Source organism: Dasypus novemcinctus, chromosome 2, assembly GCF_030445035.2.
Source record: "Dasypus novemcinctus isolate mDasNov1 chromosome 2, mDasNov1.1.hap2, whole genome shotgun sequence".
Lineage (NCBI taxonomy): Eukaryota > Metazoa > Chordata > Mammalia > Cingulata > Dasypodidae > Dasypus > Dasypus novemcinctus.
In genome coordinates, this window is record NC_080674.1 from 60,032,677 (window position 1) to 60,059,832 (window position 27,156).

General features: G+C 37.7%; 1 protein-coding gene and 1 pseudogene across 6 annotated transcripts in view; both read right to left on the reverse strand.

The window, feature by feature from the left end:
- PDE4D (phosphodiesterase 4D) overlaps window positions 1-27,156 on the reverse strand; it is a 1,544,760-nt gene that overhangs the window by 514,545 nt on the left and 1,003,059 nt on the right. The window lies entirely within an intron of this gene.
- Window positions 9,389-9,486, reverse strand: LOC111764235 (U6 spliceosomal RNA; annotated as a pseudogene).

The following is a 27,156-nucleotide window of genomic DNA, read 5'->3' on the forward strand; positions in this document are numbered from 1 at the left end:
ATCTTAGATATTGTTGCTAACCACACACAGACAACACCACTGGCCACTCTTTTACACAAGCATCAATCAAGTAGCAACTAGGAGAGGGCAGTTCCCCCAGTTCTGAGTTACTTCTGGGTGTACATGAGATGTTTAAGCTGTGCATTAACTAATTCATTTAGGCATAGAGAGTAGCTCTTTTTGTCTTTTTTTTTATTTTTAAAGATACACAGATCACAAAAAATGTTACAATAAAAAATATAAGTGGTTCCCATATACCCAACATCCCATCACACCCCACTCCTCCCACATCAACAACCTCTTTCATCATTGTGGCACATTCACTGCATTTGGTGAATACATTTTGGAGCACCGCTGTAACGCTTAATGCACCAAGGCAAAATTTGAGAATCCCTTTTTATTACCAAGAGAGCTGGAGAGACTGCCAAAAATTAACACTTGCTCTTTTTAATGCATGAATTCCGGACAACAAATCTTGTGGTAGACTGAGGTCGCCTAGACATTTTACATTAACGATCTGCAGGATGTGATTTTGCATTGCCTGCCATTTTCACAGTATTGCACAAGGGGAACTTCCTCAGCCTACTGAAGGGCTCTTCTGCTACAGAAATATATTTCAGTTAACCTGAGTAAGAATTATCCTTAAAAGAGACAAAAAGGTCAGAAGCAACACTGACTTTCCAAGATCCACAAGGCACAGAGTTTAGTATAGAAGTTTTTAGCCTTGGAATAGAATATCTTTTTTTATCATCATTAATGTGATTAACACAGTTCCTGCTCGATTAGCTTATAATTTAATTGGGTCTAAATGCAAATATTCTGAGCTGAGGTAGTAGGCTTTTAAAATAGAAGCCAGCCAACCACTGTCAGCGGCTCCCTATCTTTTGCCTCTCCCTTCTTTTTTCCTCTCCCCTTTATTCATACACATTGCTTCCCCCTCCCCATTTTTTTTCCCACTAAAAAGACATAAATCAAACTACACCTGTAAAAGCATAAGCCTTGAGGTCAATATACAACTTTAAAATCCATACTTGTGTTTTCTAGCTGAAGACTATAACCCTATTTTGTGAAGGTTGATAGATAATCTAACACATATTTAGATAGTTAAAAATATTAGTGTGGAACCATGAGCACTTTCCTAGGATATTTATGCAAATTGAGCTCTAAATAGAGTTCTGTGTTTCCATTTGACTTTCACACATCTGGATTTCCTGTATAGGTTCTGAGATAGCTCCATATCTTTTCTGGGATTGGTTCATCACTCAAGATTCCTTACAGAACTACATGTTGCACCTGATCCTACACTACATTCACTCTTGGAAGACATCAGATATATCAGGATCACAGTGGAACACTCATTAATATAGAGAGTAGAGAACAGGCTACCCCTGCAAAAATTACTTAATAACTCTAATAAGCTGCTTTATTTAAAAAAAGGAAATAAACTCATTTACCAGGAATAAACTCTTGAGTCATAAATATTTTCACAGTTAAAGCACCACCAAAAACTGATTTGGTGGGGAGCAGATGGGCTCGAGTGGTTGAGCACTTGCCTCCCACATGGGAGGTCCCGGGTTTGGTCCCGGTGCCTCCTAAAAACAAACAAACAAAAAAACAGCAAGCAAACAAACTAAAAGGCCAGCTCTGGGGAGCTGATGTGGCTCAGTGGTAGAGCCCCAGCTGCCCACTTGAGGTCCCAGGTTCAATCCCCAGCCCCGGTACCTCAAAAATAAGCAAACAATCGAACAAACAAAAACAGATTTGATTTGTGCAGCAAAAATGCCAAATCATTGCTTCCTTTGCCCTGTACTACCCAGTAGCTCCTGTTGAGAAGCCTGAGACACTGCAGGACTCTGATCTCTGGATAAACATGCTTGAACAGCATTAGGAGCAAGTAGTCCTACTGAGGCAGACTGCACAGCAAGCATTTGGCAAAGGATATTCCACAGCCTGATGTGGAACCACAATAAGGCAGTGAGAAGAAACTTATTACCACTTTCAATATTTCTTTGAAGCCTTCAAATTTCTGCATGATTCTTTGTAGCCATTCACCAATGACAGTAAAGAAAGGAGACCAGGCAGGGGAAGACACAGACTGATGGCATCTGCTATTTGCCCTTCTCTTGCTGGTTTGACTAGAGAACATTAAAACTGGGAGTGATGGTTTTAAAAGGCTTATGCCTGCTTCAATGCCTATTTCCTTTCAGCTTCTCTTTTAGATCAAGTCAGGGAAAGCAAAACTCTGCTAAGTTTTTATTGAGAATAATCATTGCTTCAGGAAGTTAGATTGTTTTGATATCTAATGTCACAGGAAATCTGAACGTCGATCAACATTTAACATGGCCATGAGAATGTTTTCCCATTGCTTAATTTTATTTTAGTTGTCATTTTTTATTTACTTAGGCATTCCTTATTTATAGGCATTTTGTTCATTCCCATTTTTTACTAGTGCAAAAAATGTTCTGGGGAACTTACTAAATTAACAAAATTATTATTTCTCATCTTAGGCCAAAATAAAAGCATATAGCAGAAATGTCAGGCAAATCATTTTAATGAACAAATGTTTAAAAATATCCGTAATCGTACTTACTCTGAAATAACTACTGAGTGGTTTTGTGGTTTATGTTGTGTGTGAGTGTATTTATACATTTAGCCTTTTCTGAGTATTAGCATATTTTTATATTTAGTGCCAACCAATTTTATAAACTGACGTCATTAAAAAAGATTGAAGTGTTTGCTTGCAAGTTTTCCTCCTAATATTTGTGAGACTTGATGTAGTTGATTTAAATGAGATAAAGTAAAATCTAACTTTAAATACTTCAATTCTTCTTTCCAAGATAAAATAAACCCATCCCTATTTCCTCAAAAATTATCTATGTTAAAGGAGTGACGGTGTCTCCTGCTGAAAGGAGTAACTTGATAGCCTAGCTTCTAAATTGTATGCCAATTCCTCCTGTTTTGGTTCTGCTGTCTCAGACATTTAATTAACAAGACTCACTGTGGCAAAGGTTTTGTCTCAAATTTCATTGAATCACCCATTTCTGAGTCATCTAGATCCAATTTGTTTTAAAACCAAATCAAGATATTTGGCTAGCATACAATCATTGTGGGCTAGGAACTCAAAGGAATAAACAACTTACAGCCTTGTTTGATGCACTCCTACCTTCATTTGAACCTTCTAGTTTGCAAACAAATGTTATAGTTTTATTTATTAAAATCATTTCCTAAGCCTCCTTTTCCCATATCTGAAACCAAGTCTCCCACTTTTTTATTAGTCAGCCATCACACACCATCCAAAGTGAAAAAAAAAAAAAAGTATTTACGGTATTCCAAAGAGTAAGCAAAACTGTGTAGAGCAAACAGCTCCCTGGCAAGAGGAATCTGTACTCTAATAGAGTGATTGTGGTTAAACTACATATTTAAGAACACATAAAAATGTACCAGAAAATAAATTCACACTTAAAATTTGTTACAGAGATCCTCACAAACATTTAATAAACACAATTTAAGAAGGATGGAGGAAGCAGTGACAAATTTTATTAGGGAAATGGAAATGGTTTAGGGAAAGAATAAGGTGACTTCAAGCTGGGAAGGGCAGTTAATAGAATGGATGACAAAATCAAGATTTTAAAAAAAGTTTAATGGCCCAAATCTAACAAGATGGAGTTAAAGAGAGACACATTTAAAGTATCCTCTGGTTAAAATGAAAACATCTAATTGAACAGCTACTTAATGGAGCTGAGCACTTTCAGTAAGTACATGTCATCCTGTCAACTGGATATGGCAGTCCAAGAATCAATGTGATCTAAAGTCATTCACTGATAAATAATATCTACAACGAGGTAAGAAAAAGAAACCTCTGACGCTCTGAGCTAATTGGAAGAATTTTCACCTCTCTGGGCCACAAACTTGAAAAAGAATTGAGAGATAGGAGCTAGTCTAAAGAAGAGTAACTAGGATGGGAAAAGAAGAGCCATGGTATAAGGATACTTAACCTAAGGAACAGAGCACACAGGGAACAAACCTTATGGTTAAGGATATGAAAGAGTGTCAAGTAAAAGTGGAATTACACTGACCCCATGTGTCAAAGCTTCAGAAGTAGGAGAAACGAGAAGTAGAAGTTGATTTAGTGGAAGAGGTTAGTCAACAACTCAGAGCTGACCAACAACATAAAAGCTCCCCTGGGGAATCGTGAGTTCTCTGTATGAACAGAAGCCAGAGGGTCAAGGAATGGCCTTGAAAAGCCTATTCATACCTTGCATTAACGCTAAACCAGAGGACATTTGTGACTTCTTTTAACTCTTAATTTCTGATTCAGTGTTTTACAGATTCTTTGTTTTACTCTGTATCCCCAATTTGCCTTCCTTTAGACAAACTACTATACACTTCATCACTCAAATGATTATATCGTTAAAAATAGGTTGACCAATTTAAGACTTTGAAATATAAACAACATAAGGTCAAAAGGTTTGGTCAACTCTCCAAAAGCATAACAATGTAGAGTTGATGTACGTCACTATTGCAGGGTGGTGGGAATGCGGAGAAACATGGGAAAAATACAATTGGTGTGACCTATGGACTATGGTTAACAGCAGTACTGTAATATTCTTGCATCAATGTCAAAGATGTACTGTATTAATAGTTAGGGGGTGGTATGGAGAAAATACTCCAAATATATGCTCTGGACCATGGTTTTTGGTGGTAATAGTCTGATTAGATTACCTCATAATCTGTAACAAATGTTCTACCATGGTGTGGTGTGTTGTTGGAGAGGTGTTGTAAGTTCACAACCTCTGTAATAAAAATATATTTTAAAAAAACAGTCCAAATGTAAGATGTGGACTATGGTTAGGAGCAATATTTTGACAATGCTCTTGCATAGTTTGCAACAAATGTTTCACAACAATGCAAGTTGTTGGCAGAGGGGTGATGTATGGGTCTCCTATATGATGTTATGCATATTTATTTTGTAAGTTCACAGCCTTTACTATACACTTATTGTTTATATATGTTCATATATGAATGATATATTTCAGTTTTTTTAAAAACATAACACTAACTCACACATCCCTGTAGTAATATTCTAAGTCATGAGACACTAAACTCTCTTAATGGAAAATATCCTTCCAAAAGATGACATTCAAGAGCACTGAATTAAGAATAATGTGATTTCCTATAGCCTTGTCAGGCTTAAAAGAACATCCAATACTTGATGGTGCAATTCATAAGGAGAGCCCAAGGTATTGCCCTTAGACAGTGCTTCTCACACTTAATGGGCATATTGATCACTGGGGGAATCTTCCTAAAGTACAAATTCTGGTTTAGTAACTCTGAAATGCCTGAGAACATGCATTTCTATCAAGCCCCCAGATATTGTTCAAGCTGCTGGTCCAGATACCACACTTTGAGTGTAAAGTGAGGCATATTTCCCATAAAGCATCCCTGTAGAATATTTATTACTATATCAGTAATTATCAGAGCATTTCATTTTTACTTACACAGATCACAGAATTCCTATTCTCCTTTTATCGAAAATTAAAATAAATACAATAAAACATTTTAAAAAATCAGACAGTTTATTTTCCAAGTATTTAGGAGCATGGCCATAAAAAATAATTGACTTGGCCTTTACAATCAGAATATTTGGAAGTATCAGTGGACAATTTCATCAAGAGTATTGGGGAACACTGCATTGAGTTGGCAGCCTGATTTTTTTTTTATTTCATTACTAACTGAAAGTCAGTTTCTGATAATAAAATAATTATAGGACCTCTTCTCAGGCATTTAATTTGTATAACAACAATTCAGTATCAGATATAGTCTGAGATCCCTTTGCTTTGCTACAAGTTATCTGTTGATAATAATGTTGAATGGATGGTATGAAAGATGCAAGCCTGAAATCCCCAAGATGTTCACTTTAGGCCAAATTTTAAGGTGTCTCTGGCTTTGAATATAGTGTGAATGAAATGGTATTGACTTTTTTTCATGTATTCTCCAGAAAAAAATATGAAAAAGTGAATCATGTTATTTAGACCAGGATATTTACTTACAGAAATATCAGAATGTCACCTATCAAGCTTTGAGACTTTACCCTAAATTATCACACTTGTTTATTGTGGGAGTCTTGGATATTCTGGAATGGTAATTGTTCTTTTGATGTTGGTATTTAGGATCCAGACAGGCAGGATCATTGCCCAAGGACAAGAGCCTTTGGCTTCTCCTTTTCTCATCTGAAATGTTCTTTCCTTTCACCTCTTTCAAGTCTTTACTCAAGTGTCAGTGTGGAATCTACGATACCTACAATTGTACTCCCTCCTGATACTTCCTATCTCATTCTCTGACTTATTCTCCTTAGCACCTACCACTAACAATATATTTTAGTTATTTTTTGTGAATACTGTCTCCCCCAGTTTAGCTTTCTATTGCAGGTATAACAGATTCCACAAATGTAGTGGGGTCTCTACCACAGACCTAGAGAATCAGAAACTTTGGGGAGGAGGCCCAGTAATATGGGTTTCCTAGATCTTCCAGGTAATTCTGATGTTGCTAAAGTTTGAGAACCACAAATATAAAACTTAGCTGAAGTCTTTTTATTTTTTTACCCTAAAATGTCCTACCTTACTTCTTAACACAGTACTTTTGTTAGATAGTACATATGGAAAAACATACTGTTTATTAAAAAGTGAAAACCTGCACCAACAGTTAGCTATTTGGTCTAAGTCACAAATAAAAATCATGTGGGCAGATTATTTTGAAAATTGCATATTTGAATCAGCTGAATTTCCCCTAATCCAAATAAAAAAGCCCTATTTATTCTTTAACAGTTTATATAACTCCTGCAAAATAAGCATTGTATCTAATGCTTAGGCAGAAATACTTTCCAGTCATTCATTTTCTCCCTCAATAAGACTCAAACAACCTGGGGGGTGGGGGAAGGAGAGGAGCAAGAATGTCATAAATGTCACAGAAAGCAAAAACAAGCATGCAAACAAAATTTGCTTATAATCAGCTGTATGTTAAAAACCCCAGAGTCCTAAAAATACGGGTATTTCCCCTTGTGAGTTAAATAAGAACAAACAAATATATTGCACTGAATATGGTTTTATTTTAGTAGTTGGGAATACCACCTTACCGACATGGTAATTGCTAGAATAGAGGTAAAGCCAAATGCTGAGACAGCCCAGAGAATGTAGAACTAATTCTTCCTGGGAGAACCAGGAACAGTGCCCCAGAAGAGGTATGTTTGTGCTAGGTCTTAGAAGGTGCATTTCCTGGGGACAGAATGAGGGGGAGGATTTTCCCAAGAGAAATGCTTTGTGCACAAGAACACACCGTAAGAAGCAGCTTTGTGAGGTGAACATGCATGAGATGGAGTTACTCCATGCAGAACTGCCCCAGTAAGGAGTTGGGTTTATCTTAGGCTAGGGAGAAGCAATGAGAGTTTCTAGGCTATGAATTTACATAACAGAATCTCTTATTAGGAAGATGAGCTGTGGCAGAAGCATGAACTCGGGACTGAATCTGAGAGCAGCTAGCATAGGGATTTCTGGCAATTTCTAACTTTGCAAAAGGCAGTGTTGGTAATAGTGCTGGAGGTGAGAACTTGAGAGACATTTGGGCTGGCTTTACATGCGATGGGTTTAGATGTGATGGCGGGTAGAAAAAAAACATGAGGCAAAGCAGAATCTTGACTTCATATTAAGTATTCCTTAATATTGGGTGTGATGCTTATTTTGCATTCGATATTTGTGTAAAATAACAGAAATTATTAGCTAAAGTATAAATGGAGCTTTTATGTTTAGAATGGAGGGGGGAATGCCTCTATCATGTACCCAGCTGATGCAAATGATCATTTCTCCAAATGATCTGACCAGGTGGAAAGGGATCTCTCTGGGAGGAAGAGCAGGTGTGGATGTATTTCTTACCCGGCAGTTAGTGAGTCTTTAATGCAGTGGAGTCACCAGGAGTGTTAAAAAATACTGAGACCTGGGCCCCATGCCCAGAACTTCTGTTGTCATTGGTCTGGGATGTCTGGTCTCAACTTCAGATTTTTAAAAAGATTTCAGGTGATTTAAAATGAGTCGGGGGAAGTGAATGTGGCTCAACTGACAGAGCATCCACCTACCATATGGAGGGTGTAGGGTTCTATACCCAGGGCCTCCTGACACATGTGGTGAGCTGGCCCATGCGCAGTGCTGCCACGCGCAAGGAGTGTCGTGCCACACAGGGGTGTCCCCTGGGTAAGGGAGTCCCACACTCAAGGAGTGTGCCCTGTAAGGAGAGCCAACCCGTGCGAAGGAAGTGCAGCCCACCCCAGGAGTGGCACCGCACTCACGGAGAGCTGATACAGCAAGATGATATAACGAAAAAGAGACACAGTTTCCCAATGCTGCAGTATAATGCAAGCAGAGGCAGAAGAACACACAGTGCATGGACACAGAGAGCAGATAACGGGGTGTGGGGGGTGGGGGTGGGGGGGGTGGAATACATAAATCTTTTTTTAAAAAATTAAAAAATAAAATGAGTGGGAACTACAGCTTGAAAGAAGAAAAGGACGGTTTTTCAAGTTGATAGCATATCTTTCAAGTTTCTTTCTGTTGGTTTGTCTAATAATTTGTGTAATACTAATTAAACCAATGTGTTATATATCTACCTCCTGGAGATGTTGTAAAGTGAGATATGTATGAAAATACATTTAGCTGATCCTTATTTGGGCCCCTGTGTCAGTGCTTCCTATAGGGAGTAAATATTTACACAAATCACTGAGAAACTACATGAAGTACCACAGTTTCTTCCCTTTTAGCTGTAACATGTAGGCTACAGAATTTTCATAAATACTATCTGTCACAGCTTAAAATAATAAAAACACCTTTTTTTTTAAATCAACATAGGACGAGCGGATATACATCTTTTAAAAGACATCAGAAGGCAATATATGCAAGTTGGATGCCAACACTTCCTTTGGGGGGTTGTTAATTTCACTTCTATTCTCATCCTCCCCCTCCTCCTCCCCCTCCTTTTTTTTTTTTTAACAGGGGTTAGAGTTGGGCCTCAGGGAATGTGCTCCCTAGCCCCACATCCAGGTTGCTTCCACCCCTGAGCACGTTTGAGTCTTGCTTTTGCTACTTTGGCACCGTGCTTGGGCTTTTTCCAGTCCGCTGTATCTGCCGGGTTCCCAGGCTGCCTGGAGGCCAAGGCCTTTGTCCAGATGGGGCCTGCACTTGGTGTACCCTTTCCCAGGAAGTCCTGTCTAATCACCCAAGACGGGTGTCATCCAGAATAGAACCAGCTTCTGCAGGAGGAACTGGGGTGTGGCGGGGGGGAGGGAGGTAATTAGGGGTTTAAAAAATTAGGCAAATCACCTTGCTGTGAACACTGGAATGAAAACCAAAATACGGCCTGCTTCTGAATTTGCATGTCATCCATGTTCAGGGCCATGCTAATCTCTGTATTATCCCAATTTTAGTATTCGTGTTCCTTATAAATGGAAGATCCTGTAAATCCTAGAATTCCCAGGTTACATTTGCCTGGCACATACTTGATACTCAACAAAGATACTGTAAATGCCTGAACAACATCAGCACAGGTGTTGTGTTAATGTATCAGGCTAATATTGCATTGATTGAGGCTGGGTTGTGGAAAAGTTGATCTTTAAGACACTAATGTAAATATAATTTTAAACATTATCAAGAGAAAGATGCTATAGAGAAAAAGGAACTTAAAAAGTGGTGTAAGTCAAAAGAAATAGTAAAGAATAAAAATTATTAATTAAAGAACTAAGTGGATTATATTTTTGAAGTTACAAGAATCCAAGGAAAAAGGATAGGCTATGGAAATAAATGTGGCTTCACAAATGTTGAATATATCAAACACAGACATGGTCCTATTTATGATAAATGATTCAGAAAGGGTAGCTATATACTACTTTTAAAAATTTCCAACGTGCATGATAAAGCCAGTCGGGTCTAGGTCTAGTTAACATTTCTCAGCTCTGTGCATTTAAAATATTTAAGTCTTCCCACTTTTTTCAAATCTCTTAGCTTTGGAGGTTCTTTCTAAGGACTTTATCCAAATTATCCTTGCTGGCTTCTTTATATTAGCCTCCTTTTCTCTTTTAACATGTGACTTACTGTACCTACTGCACTGGCTAACACTGGGGAACACCAGAAATAATCTGAATTTCTGTGTCCTTTGTGAATGAGCTAAATCTAATATGTTTACCACCATAAATATGGGACATCCTACGTGAGGTAAGACCTTTGGTTCTAAATATAATTCTGCTCCATATATTATGACAATATATACTGGGTATAGGAACCATTTGGTAAACTACAACAAGATCCACCCCAAATTTAAGCAGGCTTACCCTAAATTTACAGAAGATTTAATATGGTTTACTGGATGGTTAAATAAAAATGTATATATGTGTGTGTATATATAAATATATATTCATATCCATATATAGATTTTTTTAACTGAGTGGTTAAGACAAAAGTCATGACAGGATATGACAATAAACATTGTGTTGGCTGGGACAAAGCATTTATTAGAGAGAATAAGGGTTTTGAGAACCTGAATTAGGAAAAAGAACACAGGAAGAGATGACAGGTTTTAACACTTTGGATCAACTCCCAACCTGTCTGACTATAATCTATATTATGCATGAGCAGGACTTTTGTATTTCAAATAGAAGCCCCCCAACTATTCATTAGAAAAAAGAGTTCATAGAGTCACAAGAGTAGGTTTAATTGCCCTCTTAATAGACCAAAGTAAGGCAGGTATTAACAACAACACACATCATCAGATATATATATTCATGTTTCCTAACTTTTCTAATTTTGCTCCCTTGCAAGCATCAATGGGATTTGAACATTCTAAATTTTGTCGATAATAACTCTTGCTCTCTTTATTCTGGAAAACTAATTGAAATTTGCGAGTCTCTGATCACCTGTGCTCTCTCAAAAGTTCAAAAAACAAAAACAAAAACAAAAGATTTCATAATTATGGAGAGACTTTTGGATAAAAATTTACAGAGAAGATCATAATTTATGTAAGATTTTTCTTTAGTTTTTGACAATCATCACTTGTACATGAAACATTCAGTAAATAGGTTGTTGTCTGAATTATTACAACAGGGTTCTGGCTGATTTCCCTTCCTCCAGTCCAGTCTCTACAGTGCAGCCAAATCAGTTAGTCTAAAAGGCTTCCCATTTTGCTGAAATAAAGACCAGAATCCTTAACATAGTTTGTAAAATCCTCTGTTTTCTGTTCCTTGCCTTTTTACCAGCTTCATCTCCTAGCATTCTCCAGCCCCTGTGTAGCCACTACCTCTCCACTTAGTCGCTCCAGGTAGAGCCACGTTCAGTCACATGACTGTGCCAAAACAAACACAAAAATAAAAAAAATTACCTTAGGACTTTGCATATGCTCTTCAGCCTCCTGCCTTTCCCTTGCTAATTCCTGCTCCGCCTTCAGGTTTTAGTGCCTCTACCACGAACCCGCTGCCGACCACCCCAAGATTTCCATGCCCTCAATCCAGGTGAGTTGTTCCACCTCATCCCTGTAGTTACTAGTGTCATTGTAATTGCTTATCTACTCAGCGCTCTTTACCAGTGGACCCCTGGCTTCATAAGAACAATAACAGTGACTGTCTTGCTCATTTGTATAAACCAGGTCCCTAACAGAGAGAACTCTATGGTAGGCTTTCCACAAGTATTTGTTAAATGAATGAGCCTGAATGGAATTATGTACAAAGGCCACTTTGCTCAGATTTCTGTTTATGCCTTTAGCTATTAAGTACCACAGGGAATAGTGCATGGTAATTAAATGTCGCCTTGTTACACAGCTACCCCCTGCAATACAGTTTCTTTCTTTCTTTCTCTCTCCCTCTCTCTCCCCGCCCCCCCCCCCAAATAATCCTATTCCTAGCTGATTCAAATTTATTTGACTACTTTTTTCAGCCTTGGTAAGAACTGTAGGGACCATCATTATATTTAAGAAGAGAATTAAATTACTAATATCGGTCTACCCATTTCTCCAAGAAAATGAAATTACTTCTCTACAGAATTAAAACACCATTTCCTTGAACTTGATGAAGAAGCCAATTTTCTTTTGTGTTTCCTGCCTCAAAAAAGAATATATGTCTAGACAGAATATTAGTGAAGTTTTCCCATGAGATACCCTTTTCTTTTAGAACAAAGTCCATTATTTCCACAAAATTACATAAGTAGCTCACTGTACCTCTCGGCTTACCTAATTTCAAAAATGGGAAAAAAATAAAAAGACTAAGTGGAAGAAATGCTATCCCATACTTCCAAACATAGAATTCTGCTAAAGTTAACTAATTAATCAAAATAACTATCAATTTATATACCCTTCCCCAAATTTCTAAACATAGCCATGTGCATAGCACAATTCATTTTAAGAGGGATATAACCATTTTAGTTATTTTACATTTGTTCGGTGGTATTCTTTCCATGAAAAGTCCTCAGTTTAGCATTCATCAGAATTTCCTGGACCTGCAGGTCTTTTAACATGCAGATTGATGGCGCTGGGCCCTGAGGTTTTGATTCAGCAGGTCTGGGATGGGACCAGAGAATGTGCATTTCTCATAAGGTAGCTGATGCACCTCCTCTGGGGATCACACTTTGAACTCCTGCCTTGCATGTGTGGTCTACAATAGAGAGGCACATTTTGTTTCTTCTATGCTGTTACATCGTGGTATTTTGACATCTACTATCCTACTACTCTCTTTTTTTGTTTGGACTCAATTGTGATTTCTTTGTTCAAGAGCCAAGCTGGCAATTAAGCTGGCACAAGAAGCAGGAGACATTTGTTTAACATGATGATAGTACAGGCCTTTGTAAACCCTGGAACAATGAAGCCGACACATAGCTCACTCTAAGTTCTAGTTCCTTCTCTCCGCTTGCCACCTAAGTTGCAGCTGCTCATTCTGAATTCTCATAGCCACAAAGGAAGGGGGAGATTTTAGATTCTGTCACTTTCTTCCCCATTTAAACTTTCAATAGTTTTCACTTATAAGAGCAATATTAAGTAATCCTCTTTAAATACTCTATAGAACTGGTCATAAGATCCACGAACAAACTGGCGGTCATGAAATCTCTTTGGCTCCAAAGGCTTTCCCATTAACCACTGTGTTCCTCTGTAGTAGTGCTGTCTTGAGAGGAGGAAGGAGAAAATTCAGTCTGGAGTTGCAGTTCAAACTCAAGACTCCTGTATCAAATTGGGCTTGGTAGGAGAACTGTTTTCATCTTGAAGACTGTTATGTCAGTCCTCTTCTCAGGTAGACAGAACATCTTAAGAAGTTCTAATTCTTACCAGTTCTGGCATAAACTGAGTCAAGTAAAGGGTCTCAGAATTTAAAGAAAGTGATGGCCTTATCAGTGGCTTCTGAAGAAATCAGGAATACCATGCTGAGACCATTACAAGGTTCTACATGAGTGCTCATTCTTCTTGTAAGCTTTTATAGGGTGGTTTGAAACTGTATGTATCACCAGAAAAGCATGTTCTTAAAGCTAACCCATTCCTGTGGGTGTAAACCTATCATAAGTAGTACTTTTTTTAAAAAAATGAGGTTACTTCAGTTAAGGTGTAGCCCAGGGTAAGTCTTAATCCTCTTAATGGAGTCCTTTATAGACAGGATGAATACAAAGAGAGAGAGAGAGAAAAAAAAAAAACCCATGCAATCAAGAGGCTGAAAGCAAAAAATCCTGGAAGAGAGGGGAGAGACAGCAAATGCTTCCATTTACCTTGACATGTGATAGAGGAGTCCAGGATTGGTTTCCAGGAAGTTGGTCTCTAGTAAGAAAGCACCATCTTGATGAAGTCTGGATTTGGACATTTTCATAGCCTCAAAACTGTAAGCTTGTAAGCTAATAAATTCCCATTGTTAAAAGTCAATCCATTTCATGGTGTCGTTTCCAGCAGCCCAGCAAACAAAGACTGTCTTATCCACTGCTTTATTCCTACAATTTAGAATTGTGCCCAGAACATAGAAGGCACTAAATATATGAGTTGTTCCCTGACTGACTCTCAATATAAGCAGTACAGGAAATGCACAAAAAAATTAAAGAAGTGTAAACATGTTCTTAAATATGTTTAAGTTAAACCAAAGATCATAAATTAAAAGTTATCAAAACAGGATTGCATCTACAAATGAAGAAAATAAGTCAGAAGATTGTATTAGAATATAACCTCCTCTAGCTCCCATTCCCAGACTTCTCATATATGTTCACAATGAAAAAGCATTTTTCGTTTCAGGAATTAAATCCTTATACTTGGGCAATGCCAAGAGTAGTCAAATCTTTTCACTTAAACACGTTGTCTGACAGTTTATAAATAAGAATGGCTACCCCACCCCACACCACCCTTTTTTAAAAAATATTGTTCTATGGGCGGTGGACTTGGCCCAGTGGTTAGGGCATCTGTCTACCACATGGGAGGTCTGCAGTTCAAACCCTGGGCCTCCGTGACCTGTGTGCAGCTGGCCCATGCGCAGTGCTGATGCACGCAAGGAGTGCCGTGCCACACAGGGGTGTCCTCCGTGTAGGGGAGCCCCACACGCAAGGAGTGTGCCCCGCAAGGAGAGCTGCCCAGTGCAAAAGGAAGTGCAGCCTGCCCAGGAACGGCGCCGCACACACGGAGAGCTGACACAACAAGATGATGCAACAAAAAGAAACACAGATTCCCATGCTGCTGACAACAACAGAAGCAGACAAAGAAGATGCGGCAAATAGACACAGAGAACAGACAACCGGGGTGGAGCGGGGAAGGGGAGAGAAATAAATAAATAAATCTTTAAAAAAATATATTGTTCTGGCTAACTACTTTCTTGGAATTGTGTAGGAAGGGCCTACAATTATTAGACAGACAAGTGTGACTGCCGTTTCTTTGAACATCAGTAGTTTCCTAAAGACTCTTCTCTAGTTTGCTGGTATGTCAGCTCATAGTGCTCCATGGCCCCTTCATTGAATCTACTCACTGCAGGCTCAGTCAGCCTGAGTTCATGACAGAATCCTACAAGGGAAGGACCCATTACAAGAACTTCAGCTGAAAATAGGTCATGCCATGCATACCTGTATCTGAGTGACTGCTGGCTCCTGCATTAGCTACTCTGCTTCACAGGCACTGGAGTCTGCATCAGACTTTCAAATGAGGAGAGCCTCATATCACAGTACATTTTGCCCCTTCTATCTTTGGCTCTCCTGTGACCCAAAACAGCCTAATCCAAGTCAGGCTCTGTTTTACTTTGACTATTATGCTGCTAATGATTCACAAGAAGGCCTATGAAGACAGGCCAGTTTGTCCATCTCATCTACCAACCTACTTTTGTTTTCTGCCAGATTCTGATTTCTTCCCTCCTGCTATTGCTGAAGTCCCGCTGTATCCCTCACTGGACTTCCTAAATCCTGGCATGGTACAATCTTGAGTTCATCTTCAGGGCTTAGGGTACAATAATGACTAGTTGATCAGCACCCAAAAAGCCTACAGAAAGTGAAGAAGTTGGGGTGGAGGGAGAGCAGAGAAGGGGCTCTCAGCACTGAAATGTATTTCCAGGAAATAATAGAATTGGTGAATTCTCATATACAGTGAGGATTAAATTGATGTACCATTTTAGCACTCTCACAAGAATTCTCCTATGTCATTTTTGCACAGAATTTCATTTTATGGAAAAGTTCCATGGTTTTTAACATACTATTTCATCTCCTCATGCCAAGTAGCTTCATTTTTGAAAGAACTATAAAATGCACTCATCAAAAAAAATTTGGCACACCATGAACTACGTATCACATGGTTATATATTTTTAAAATCCTGAGCAAGTCTCCCTTGAGGTTCTGTTTAAAATATAATCATAACCACAGTCAAGTTTGAAAGAAAAATGCATCACCAACTCACAGAAGATCAGCACCTATCCTAAAATGAAAATTAATTATGCAGTGTTCCTTCTACTGGACAAAATTAAGGCCTCAGAAATGAAATGTCCAAACCTCTTCTTGAAATAAAAATCAATTGAGAAGAGCAGCCCAGAAAGTATTAATGCAATCAGTCTGCATGCTGCCAGCTAATTTACAATCCATGACAGGCAGAGCCAAGCGAGAGTTATTTATGATTGTTCTTCTGGTATAAAAGAAGGGATGAGAGCAAAAAGGATCTGCTGACTCAGATCATGTTTGACTGAAGAGTGACAGAGGCATTTTCTTCAATTAATAGCCAGCTGTATAATTTGAGCTAATGCCAGTCAGGCTTTCATTATTAAGAGACACTGAAATAAATTACACTATACTCAGAACTAGCTGTGGTGAAGTAAATTAATCTTTCCAAAATGCTGGGTAGGAGGACAGGTGCTTATGGTATCTGATTTTTTGGGCATATTTTGGCAACCATTTTGAGGATATTGAGTTCATGCTAACTAATAAAATGACCAAATGGATCATTTCAGGTTTAATATTTACTTGAATGAACAAATTCCCAGAAGCCAGAAGCTAAACAGGGTAGAAATGGTCCAATAGAAATCAAGTTGGTTTCTTTCACCTAGTAGTGAAATCCATAGTCACACTAAACTCACTTTTAGTTAAGTGATGAGTGGGAAAAAAGGGTTTTGTAAAGAGCGTCCACACAGGGGGATTCTCAAAGGAGTAGGAGGATAGCAATGACTTTTTAAAAATCCAGGATAGGTCCGGAGAGGTCAAATGCCTGCGAGTACTTTCAGAAGAAATTACCAGGGCCAGCTGGGGGCGTTTTCTAACTAGGTGCCTGTCACACAGTAGTCCCATGTCCCTGTGTCTCCTGGCTGCCCAGCCACATTCCTGCCTGTCTGGATGGAAGACAGCCCACCCACAAGCCAGACTTTTCAACACAGGAAAGTTTTTGAGGTTCCACGTCAGGCAAACTTCGCTCACCCATCACTTCATGTAAACACCTCTTCTCTGGGGACTTCTTAACACAGAAACCCACTTGAAAGCATCAAACCGAAGCAAAGAAGTTTTGGAAAACAAGCTACGTGGGAATCTAGGGATAGAAGAACCAGGCAGAAAATCAACCCACTAGATCCAAGGGAACAGCAGCAGCTTGACCTGTGAATTCTTGGCTATCTGTTTGCTCCCCTTGTTTTCAAACGGTAGCCCTGGAAATATAAACACACAGTTCTAAACATTTGAAAGTCTGAAGGAACAAAATGCCACGTGCCAGCTTTACAACTGGGTCATGCAGACCATAAATTCTGTAGTGGCAGGAAGGGAGGTGCAGAAATGGACTGTCACCATTCAACACCCGGCACCAAAGAAAACTGGGCACGAGGAACGCCAACTGGCAGCATATCCCTAGATTTTCATTCATCGAAGAAGGATCTCAAGGATTGAATTACCCAGTTGACGCTAGTTCTACCCATGCCAGAGGGCAAAAGTTATGAGACCGCCAAAGGCTACGGTTGCTTTGAATTTGGGCAGAGTTGCTTGTTGCTAGGGTATGGCGGAGATGAGGACTGTACAAAGACAGGCTGGAAAAGGGGCTTCTCACAAGTCTGGTAATGAGCGCTCCCATTCTAATATCTATTTTAGAGAAGAACTCCAGGGACAAGCTTGTTAGGTTTTGACTCTTTAAATCTGTCAGCAAGAGAGGGAAAAAAACCAACTAATTTGGCCCTTGGGAATCATGAGAAACAGTCTTTGCTGCTGGCAACACAGAAAGGGAAGGACAAAATAGGAGACCCATCACGATTAGTTCACATTCGGAGCAATAGAGATTTTTTACCACCACATGGCACCCTGTTCCCTTAGCAGTTGGATAGTCTGGGAGATTCAAAGCTGTTAACTGAAAGCCATCTCCATAGTGAGTGTACTGGGAAGTGAGGGTGATGCCGTTAGGAAGCTGAATTAGAAAGAGCTTTTTCAAATGTTCCATACAGTGTCAATGTGCACCAAAAATGTAACTACCCCTAAAGTCATCAATCCAGAGTCAGGATATAGGCATGTTTTCTAGATGTATGTATTACATGACAATGTTTCCCAAGAATTAGTTTGCTTCTTTCAGCAAATTGACTCTTTCAACACAAAACACTTTAGTTTCCTTTCTCGTTCTCTCTACATCACACCCAAATATATGGTTGTAAAAAGGAAATTTTGATCACTGATTAAAACATCATTTAAGAGTCTATGGGTTGATAAAAAAAAAAGTCTATGGGGGTGGGGGGTATATGGGGACCTCTTATATTTTTTTAATGTAACATTTTAAAAAAATAAAATAAAGAGAGAGAGAGAAAAATGAGTCTATTGAGAGTATCGCTTTGTTTTGCTTTTATAATTGTTATTATGGAACAGAGCCTTTATTTCCTTTCCTGGGATAAATGATACAAATGGATGAATTAACAATTTTCTTATTGAGACATGAATGACCGTATGAATAGAGTCTTACCTCTTTCATTCAGAGGTTGATTATCTAATTGGCCATTTATCCTCTTCTAGTCATTTCCTTTTGAGCTGCTCTTCATCAGAAATAAGGGTGATGGAATTGGAATCTCTCATGCAACAAGCATGTCTCAGCCATGATGCTGGGTAAGTTATACACATGTTTGTCTTTAAACGTAATAAGCTTTCTGAAGTTAATATCCAACTACTATACATACAAAGCAAAAGAAGCTTAGAGATAAGGAGACATGCCAAAGGATCGCTCCTTCAAGAAGGTTTACTCTGACCTCTCTATGTTGTTGGAATAACCTAGTTTATGGGTTGTCCATATGCCCTGGTTTTACCCCTCCATTCTACCTTCATTCTTTTGATAAACTTTTTGTTTGCCCATCTTCATTTTAACCTGTGATTTTGTTGAAGGCGGGGACTGCATTGTATTCACCATTTTCATCCTTCGTGCCTAGAATGATGCCTGGCACCTGGAAGACTGTGAAAAAATGTGCAGAGCAAATGTAGGCCATTCAGCCAGTGAGTGACAGCTCTGGTTTTCAGTCCTCATCTGTCTGATTCCATGCCCTATGAGGGAAACACTTCTGTAGTTTATCAGTGATGTTTGGCAGGAGAATGAGTATTGAGATTAGTTTATTCAGTTTCATTCTAGATAGTTCACAACCAGGATATTTGCAAGAAATACTTGATAGAATTCATCAATCCAAGCTAGCATTGTTCCCCAAACCATAGGTAACTGGGAACTGAATACTCAGATAAAGTCAGCCTCAATGAAAGGAGCAGGGATTTTTATTAAACATTTGTTGAACATTTACTTTGGTAATGGTAGATTCACTTTTTACCTGGATCACAGGAAAAATATTCTAACACAGGGGTTCTTAACCAGGGGCCCACAGACCTCCAAGGGGTCTGTGAAAAGACTTAAGGGAGTCCGTGAGCTTGAACTGAAAAAAAAAAGGAAAGAAAAGAAATCAGCTGATCTTTCTTTCTCTGACCTGTAACTGAAATCTGGCATTTCCTTCACTTATGAATGTATACAATAAATAAATTACAGTACAATTCATTTCACCTGACTGGCAAAGGGGTCTGTGGAACAAAAAAAGGTTAAGAACCCCTGCTCTAATAGCAATTTTACTTCGAAGAACGATAGATGAGCAAAACCCCATGTACTCTCAGCATGAGCAATTCAAGTACATCCTTACTGTACAAATCCACAATGTAAATATAATCATGATGGCATTTCCTTTCACAGCATCGTCATGTAAGAAAACAAACCTCTGAAGAAGAAGAATTTTGACAAATTAGGTAAAATAGTTATAAATCCTATGAAAAGAGGCTGCAGGTGCCAACCCTGAGACAAGTTTCCTGGTGTAGTCATGCTGAGGAAACCAACTACCCTTCCTTCCAGCAGCTCCCCTTCCCAATCCTAACTCCCCTTTCCCCCACCCCAACGGGTAACTAATGTTGACGGTAAGATACATTTAAACTGGAAAGATGAACAAAAAGCAGAAAATAATTGTTTGGTTTACCAAATAACCCCCTAGTTCACAGTCTGACATGTGACCAATGTAGCTCTGACAAGGCTGGCTTATCCATTTGGCACAGGAGGCACCTGGTCCAGGATAAATTTAGGAGCCCATTGAAAGTTTTGATTTCTTTTAAAATGAAAAAAAAAAAAAAGACTGTAATCAATCTCAGATTATATTTGTCTTTATATCAATGCAGTTGTAAATTATGTTTTTGAATATGATTTTAATGGAGAAAAGGGCCCACAAAGACAAAAGTGTCTAGGCTCCATAAAGGTCATCCTGTGGACCTAAACTTTGCTATTTTAAATCATTATTAACTTGATATAGCATATTATTGGAATGCTGGGGACATGTTAATGTTTTGAACCTTTTATTTCTTCTCTCCCACCACAAAAACTAATTCTTCAGAAAAGATGGGAAATCCTAATCAATTGGATTGGATAGGGATAAGATATCAGTAGATATCAATGACAAATTCAGTTGATTTATCATCATCTGGGAGATGAAAGAAAAAGCTTTCCTAAGAAAGCCTCCCTTTTAATCTCCTCATATCTATTACTTGGAAAGAAACAACTTAGAAATAATCACAATATCAGAGGAGAGAAGAAAAGATGACCTCCTAGAACACTGGGCCTTTATATAAAAACACTAATTTAAAAATACTTATCCATGAAGTTTTCTTTTTCTTTTTTCTTAACACTGAATTAGCTGATTCAATTGAGTATTCCTGAATCCAAGAGGATACTTAGGTGTGTAGTTATACCAAACTACTGACATAGTCCTGAATTAGTAAACTAAATTAAGTTTGTACTCCATAAAAAGACTGGTATCAAAGTAAAAACCAGGAATGCCTTTTTCATACCATATGGCATAACTATCAACATTGGATCACCTGGGCATTATTTTCAGGGCAACCAAGCCATATCTGGGTTCCTTGACTGCTCTGCTTATGAGTGAGTTCTAGGCTCATCCATTAAGAGGATGCTGACTTACATACATTATTTCATTCTTCCTCTAGATCTAACTATTTTCTGGAGCAGACTAGACAGGAAATGGCTAGGAGTGGAAAACAAATCCCTTTAATTTCAGAGTCTCTAAGTATTTCTTGGCATGGACAGAGGCAAGAAGTAATGGTGGAAATGAAATTTTAGCATTATCTGTCAATTTTATTTATCCTTGACTTTCTATCTATTTATTAAAGGAAAGGGAAGTGGTAGTCTATCCACAGTCCAAATTTCAGTAGTTAGAAATAGAAAATAAAATACTAGAAATGAGAAAATTGAGGATTTCTAGCATATACCAAATAGTCTCCTGCTAACCAAAATACAAAAGAGAATAGAATCTAGCATCTTGCCAACATAATATATGATTAACAAGGCAAACATGGTAGACAGAATTACACAGTAAGAAAATAAATACTAACAAGTAAACTTTCATCTCTTAAATACATAGCCAAAAGTTACTCTTCTTATGCTTTTATCTCCTTAGTAAAAACTAAATTAGGGATAATAGCTCACGTATCTTCTAGGTAGAACAGTAAAGAGAATATCCACTGAAAATAAAGCAAAAGGCAATTTCTTTATTTTCAACAAATTGCACAACTAGGCCATTAAATATGCCATCACTAGATATTACAAGAGGTAGAAGAGTTAAAGAGTTATATTCTGCTTCATTGTTATGATAATTTTTAAAAATATGATTCATTGTTCTGGTTAGAGTGGTTCACTGCTTGTTTGTCAAGAATCTTTTCTTCATTACAATTACAGAAGTCAAATTCTCCTCTGGAGAACAACCCTCTGAAAGATGGGGCTGACACCCCCTGCCTGGATTCACACAGGCCTGGTCAGTCATAGTGATTCATTCAGAACAGATGTTTTGTGTCAGCTCTGAGTCTTTGTCAGAACAATTGGGAAATGTGTACTCTCCTGCCGCTGTAACTACTACAGGCAGAATTACGACAGATCCTGCCTTAGCTTTCCTTTTTTAAAATATATATTTATTATTTATTTTTAGATTACATAAAATATTACATAAAAAAATATAAGGGATTCCTATATGCCCCACTCCCCACACCTCCCACCCTTCTCCACATTAACAACTTCTTTCATTAGTGTGGTTCATTCATTGCAATTGATGAACACATTTTGGAACATTGCCACTAATGATGGGTTATACTTTACATTGTAGTTTACACTCTCTCCCAGTCAATTCTATAGGTATGGCTGTATTTATAATGACTCATATCTGTCATTGCAATGTGACTCAGGACAATTCCAAGTCCTGAAACTGCCTCCATATTACATCTCTTTGTCTCTCTCCCTGACTTCAGCATCTCCAGTGGCCACTGTCTCCACATCAATGATATAATTTCTTCCATCACTATAAGTCTATAGTAGAATACCAGTAAATCCACTCTAGTTCATATATTATTTTCCAATCCTGAGGATTCTGGGATGGTGATGCACACTCTATCTCTAATTGAGAGGGGGATTCAGTCCCATACAGCTGATGGATGGAACTCTCTTGCTTGTAGTTATAGGCTCTTTCATTTCCTTGGTGTGGTGGTTGTTTATCCTCACCTCCTTGTTACATGTCCTGGGTGAGTCCAATGAACTGGAGAGTAGGTGTTGCAACTCTGCTGAGGTTCAGGGCCCAGCTGGCAAATGGACATCCCAGAGATTCAAGTTTCTTGGACGTATGCCTACCAACTCCAGAACCAACTACTGGTTCAAATACAGGGGAAAGAAGAGGCATGTGTAGAGAACTCATATCTGAGACCAACCCTGTGACACCAGGGAGTACAAACTCCAAAGTAGGGCCCACTGGTGAGGCACCAACCACTGGAGCTAACTGCCATGACTGTAGGACTTGGGTGTCTCCAGAGCCATCAAAAGCCCCACTATTTGGGGTAGCATCTGCTTTGGCTGTCTATACAGTCCTGCTGAGACCTGCATAAGCATTACCTCTGGAAAGACCTCCTGACTCATTTTGAAGTCTCTTAGCCATATAAACTCATTTGCTTTACTTTTTCAAGGTCTTTTTCCAGTTGCATCGCTTGTTGGTATTCAAGAGTAATCCCTCAGTGCCAGGGAGACTCATCCTCGGGAGTCATGTCCCACGCTGGGAGGAAGGCAATGCATTTTATCTGCTGAGTTTGGCTCAGAGAGAGGCCACATTTGAGCAACAGGGAGGCTCTCAGGAGATAACTCTTAGGCACCGTACAACACTAGACTACATTAAAACTTCAAGAACAAAGGCTCATAAGGATAGTCATAAATATCAGAGGCCCATCAATGGACACTAGTCATTGCCCCTGTGCTTGGGAGATTGTTGTTGTTTGCCTTAGCTTTCTTTGCCACCACACAGGGAAAGCCTGAGAAAGAACAAATGAGGGAGAGAGACAGAGACAGAAAGGCTGAGAATGCATCCTTAGCACATTGTGAAGGCCCCTGAAGCAAGCCTTACATCTGGAAAGGCTGGTTGTACTCCTTGGATTTTCCAGTTTCAAGATAACAGTAAACTGCCTTTCTTTTTGCTTAAATCAGTTTAGATTTGGTTTCTAATACCTGCAATTGCCTGGGGATAAATCCCTGACTAGTTTGCTACTCCACCACATGGATCACCCTGTTGAATAAAACAACAATCTTGATATGAGGCAAGTCCACTCTTGCTTACTTATTCTTTCTCTGCTGTCTTCATATTGGATTGACAATGCCTTAATAAGAGAATCTAACAGTTTCTTATTGCAACATCATTGCAAATTCATTCATTCATCCATTCATTCAACAAATGCTTACTGCTGCACTCACTATGTGCCATGCACCCTATGCCAAGGATTCATAACTGAACAAAAGAGGTAAACTTCAACCTTCATAAAGTTTACAACCTGGTGGGATAGAGCTGACATAAATTAATTCATAAAGAAAAAGGTAAACAATGAGAATATGCTGGATAGCTCATGTACTCCAGAGAAAAGTAATGCAAGAAAGAGAATAAATGAAATTGGATATGGAATGCCTGGGTATGGTTTTCTTTTGTTTTATTGCATTGCTTTTTAAGTAGATAGTCAGGGTAGGACTCTTTAAGAAAGTAATATTTCCACACAAAACTGAAGAAAGTGAGTTTCCTGTTGAGGAAGGAATGAGTCCTAGAACCAATGAAAGTGAGTGACTCAGTAGGATGTGTGGCAGACTTCTGATGCCCCACTAGAACCTTCTGCTGCTAGCTCTCTGAAGGAACTGGGCATATTTGCTTTATTTCACTGGACAAACAAGAATAGGAGTTAGGGATGCTGGTGTGTCTCAAAAATCATTGTTATTTCCAGGCTGTGATGTGAATTGCTGACTAATTTTATAAAGCACCTGGAGCTCCTCAGGGCAAAGGTACTATGTCAACACCAACATTAAACAAATAGCTATAATTGGCCAAACCCTCTGGTGGTGTAAGGCAAATAAAATATGTTCCCTCTTGGAAGTTCATGACGTCTGCCAGGTTTACCACTTAGCAACCTAGAATAAGCAAGAGTGAGGTAAAGCATTTTTTGGAAAGCCACTTATGCTATCATTGTATATGGCCTCCAAACTGCCACTGTGAAACGTTGACTATTTAACAGCAAATTAAAACTGAATGTTTTGTTTTTTGATTTCATTATCACAACAAGGTATTGAATAACCATTTAGAATATTATTCTTTATCACTTCCAGGGCAGTATTACTATTAGTCAGAAATAATAGTAGAGAGACATTTATTAGATAATAAAAACAGAACCATTTTTCAATTTCTGAAGCACATAAAAGTCTCTATTTAGCAAAAAGACTTTTTCAAGCATAGCATCTCTTATAGTTTCTCAACATGAGTTTTGATTAATAAACCAAACAAAAGCAAGAATGGTGTTTAGGATTCTAAATGGTAGGTGGAATATAAAATATATATATTTACAAGATTTCTATTTCCAAAAACTCTATAAGGAAATGTACCTAATTTTAAAAACTCTTTACTCATCCTACCCCACCTGACACCAAAAAAAAAAAAGGAAAAGAAAAAGGCATTTGTAAGAGAGAAAGCAAAATTGGGCAATTTATAAACTAACATCTAGATTTGAATTCTAACTAAACCAAGACATAGCTCGGGAAAAACCTGGTTTTACTCTATTAACTTCAAAGTTCATACAAAAATCACAATTATTAGCCATTCTATCAAGGGTATTAACCATCATTGCTCTTAGAATTATGAGGCATTTTTGCTGAACAAAATTTTAGATTTAATCTAGTATAACTCTTATTTCACAGATGAAGAGACTAAGTCTCAGAGAGGTCACTTAGCTAGGAAAATAAAAATCAACTATAATCCCTTGAGTCACAGCTACCATCAGTACTTTGGGATATCCTTCCAGATGTTTTCCTATGAATTAGTATATAAATATTTCTAATTTTTAAAAATGGACTATTTTATACATTATTTATAATTTTTTTCATTTAACAAATCAAGGATATCTACCATGTCAGAAATTATTTTTGTATATCAGGGTTCATCATATAGATTTACACTGCTGTACTGTTGGATATTTGGCTTGTTTTCTATTTTTATTATTTTTCAATAATAAATTATGACACGCTTAATCTTTTTACACATTCTTACTTCTTTACTTTGGATAAATTCTTAGAAGTGGAAATGATGGTGCACAGAATACAAAAACTTCTTTTTATTAAGGTTCTTGATAGTTATTATTTATAAGCCTCCTAGAAAGGCTATTCAAATTTTCACTCTCACTAATAGTGAGTCAGAATACCCCAACTTGAGACAATATTTGGTGCTATTTGCTTTATTTTTAAAATCTTTTTAACAATCTGATTAGAGAAAAATGTTGACCCATGGTTCTTCAATTTACATTTCTTTGAAGTTATGCTTTTATTCATGCTGCTGGTTAATTATTTGTTTTCTCATGCATTGATGTTTGTTGGTTTTCTGTAAGGATGTTCATCTTTATTCTATTGCTTTGTAAAGGTTTTTAAAACATGAAAGCAAGTACTCCTTTAGCAATGTTGGAAATATATTCCTTGCTTTATCATTTGCCTTTACATTTTATTTATGACATTTTTGATGTGCAGAAATATTTGATTTTTACGTACACATATCTATCAAACATTTCCTTCATATTTTTTGTCTTTGGCAATATAATGAGAAAAACCTTCCCCACTTTGAAATTACATAAATATTCCCCGATATTTTATTTTAGCATTTTTGACTAAATTATTTTAGTTGATATGTTAATACAATCTTATATGTTATATGTTATAAAATATTTTTATTTTATAATTTAAATTACATCCAATATATATTTTTATGTAAAGTAAAAGGAGGGAATCTAAATTTACCTTAGTTTCTCAAATGATTAACTGTTGCCTCAATACCATTTATTCACTAACGTACTTTTTCATTACTGAATAAAATGCTACTTTAATCATGTTATATCATGCATCTGTATATCAACATATCAATCTATTTTTCTCTCTGTCTATCTATTTGGAATCTATATTCTTTCCAAATGACCTCTATCTAGTTCTTAGCCTGAGCCACAGTTTTAATTCTTACAGTTTTTAAATAAAACATGTCAATGTCTGAAAGGGCAAGTTTTCCATCCCCCACTCTCTACCCATTGTGCTTCCTTCCAAATTTTTCTTGACTTTCTCATATGTTTATCCTGTAAGTGAACCTTTAAAACATTTTGACAAAATCAAAAATAAAATCTCATTGGTATTGACTGAAACTGAGATTGTTAAGAATTCACATGTCATGACATTAAATAGGTTTTCCCAAGGCATAATGAATAAGTGTAAGGTTTGGAAACAGACTACATAGATTCAATTCTAGCCTTAGCTCTTACAAGCACTATGACCTTGGGTAAGTGGCTTAATGTCTCAGAATCCTTGTCATTACATTTATAAACTGTGATAACAGTAGCTACTTCATAGGATTCTATGACATTAATAAATGGGCTAATATGCAATGTGCATGGCACTTAAATGCTTAATAAGTGTGAGATATTATTATGTCTCCAAGTTTTCTTCTTAGTTAAGACTTACACTGTTTTCTTCATCAAAAAATTCTTTAGATTTCTTTTCATTTTCATTCCCAGGTAGATTATTTTTTTTGTAATTAGAATCTTGTACTATTTAGAAAGATGTTTTATTATTTT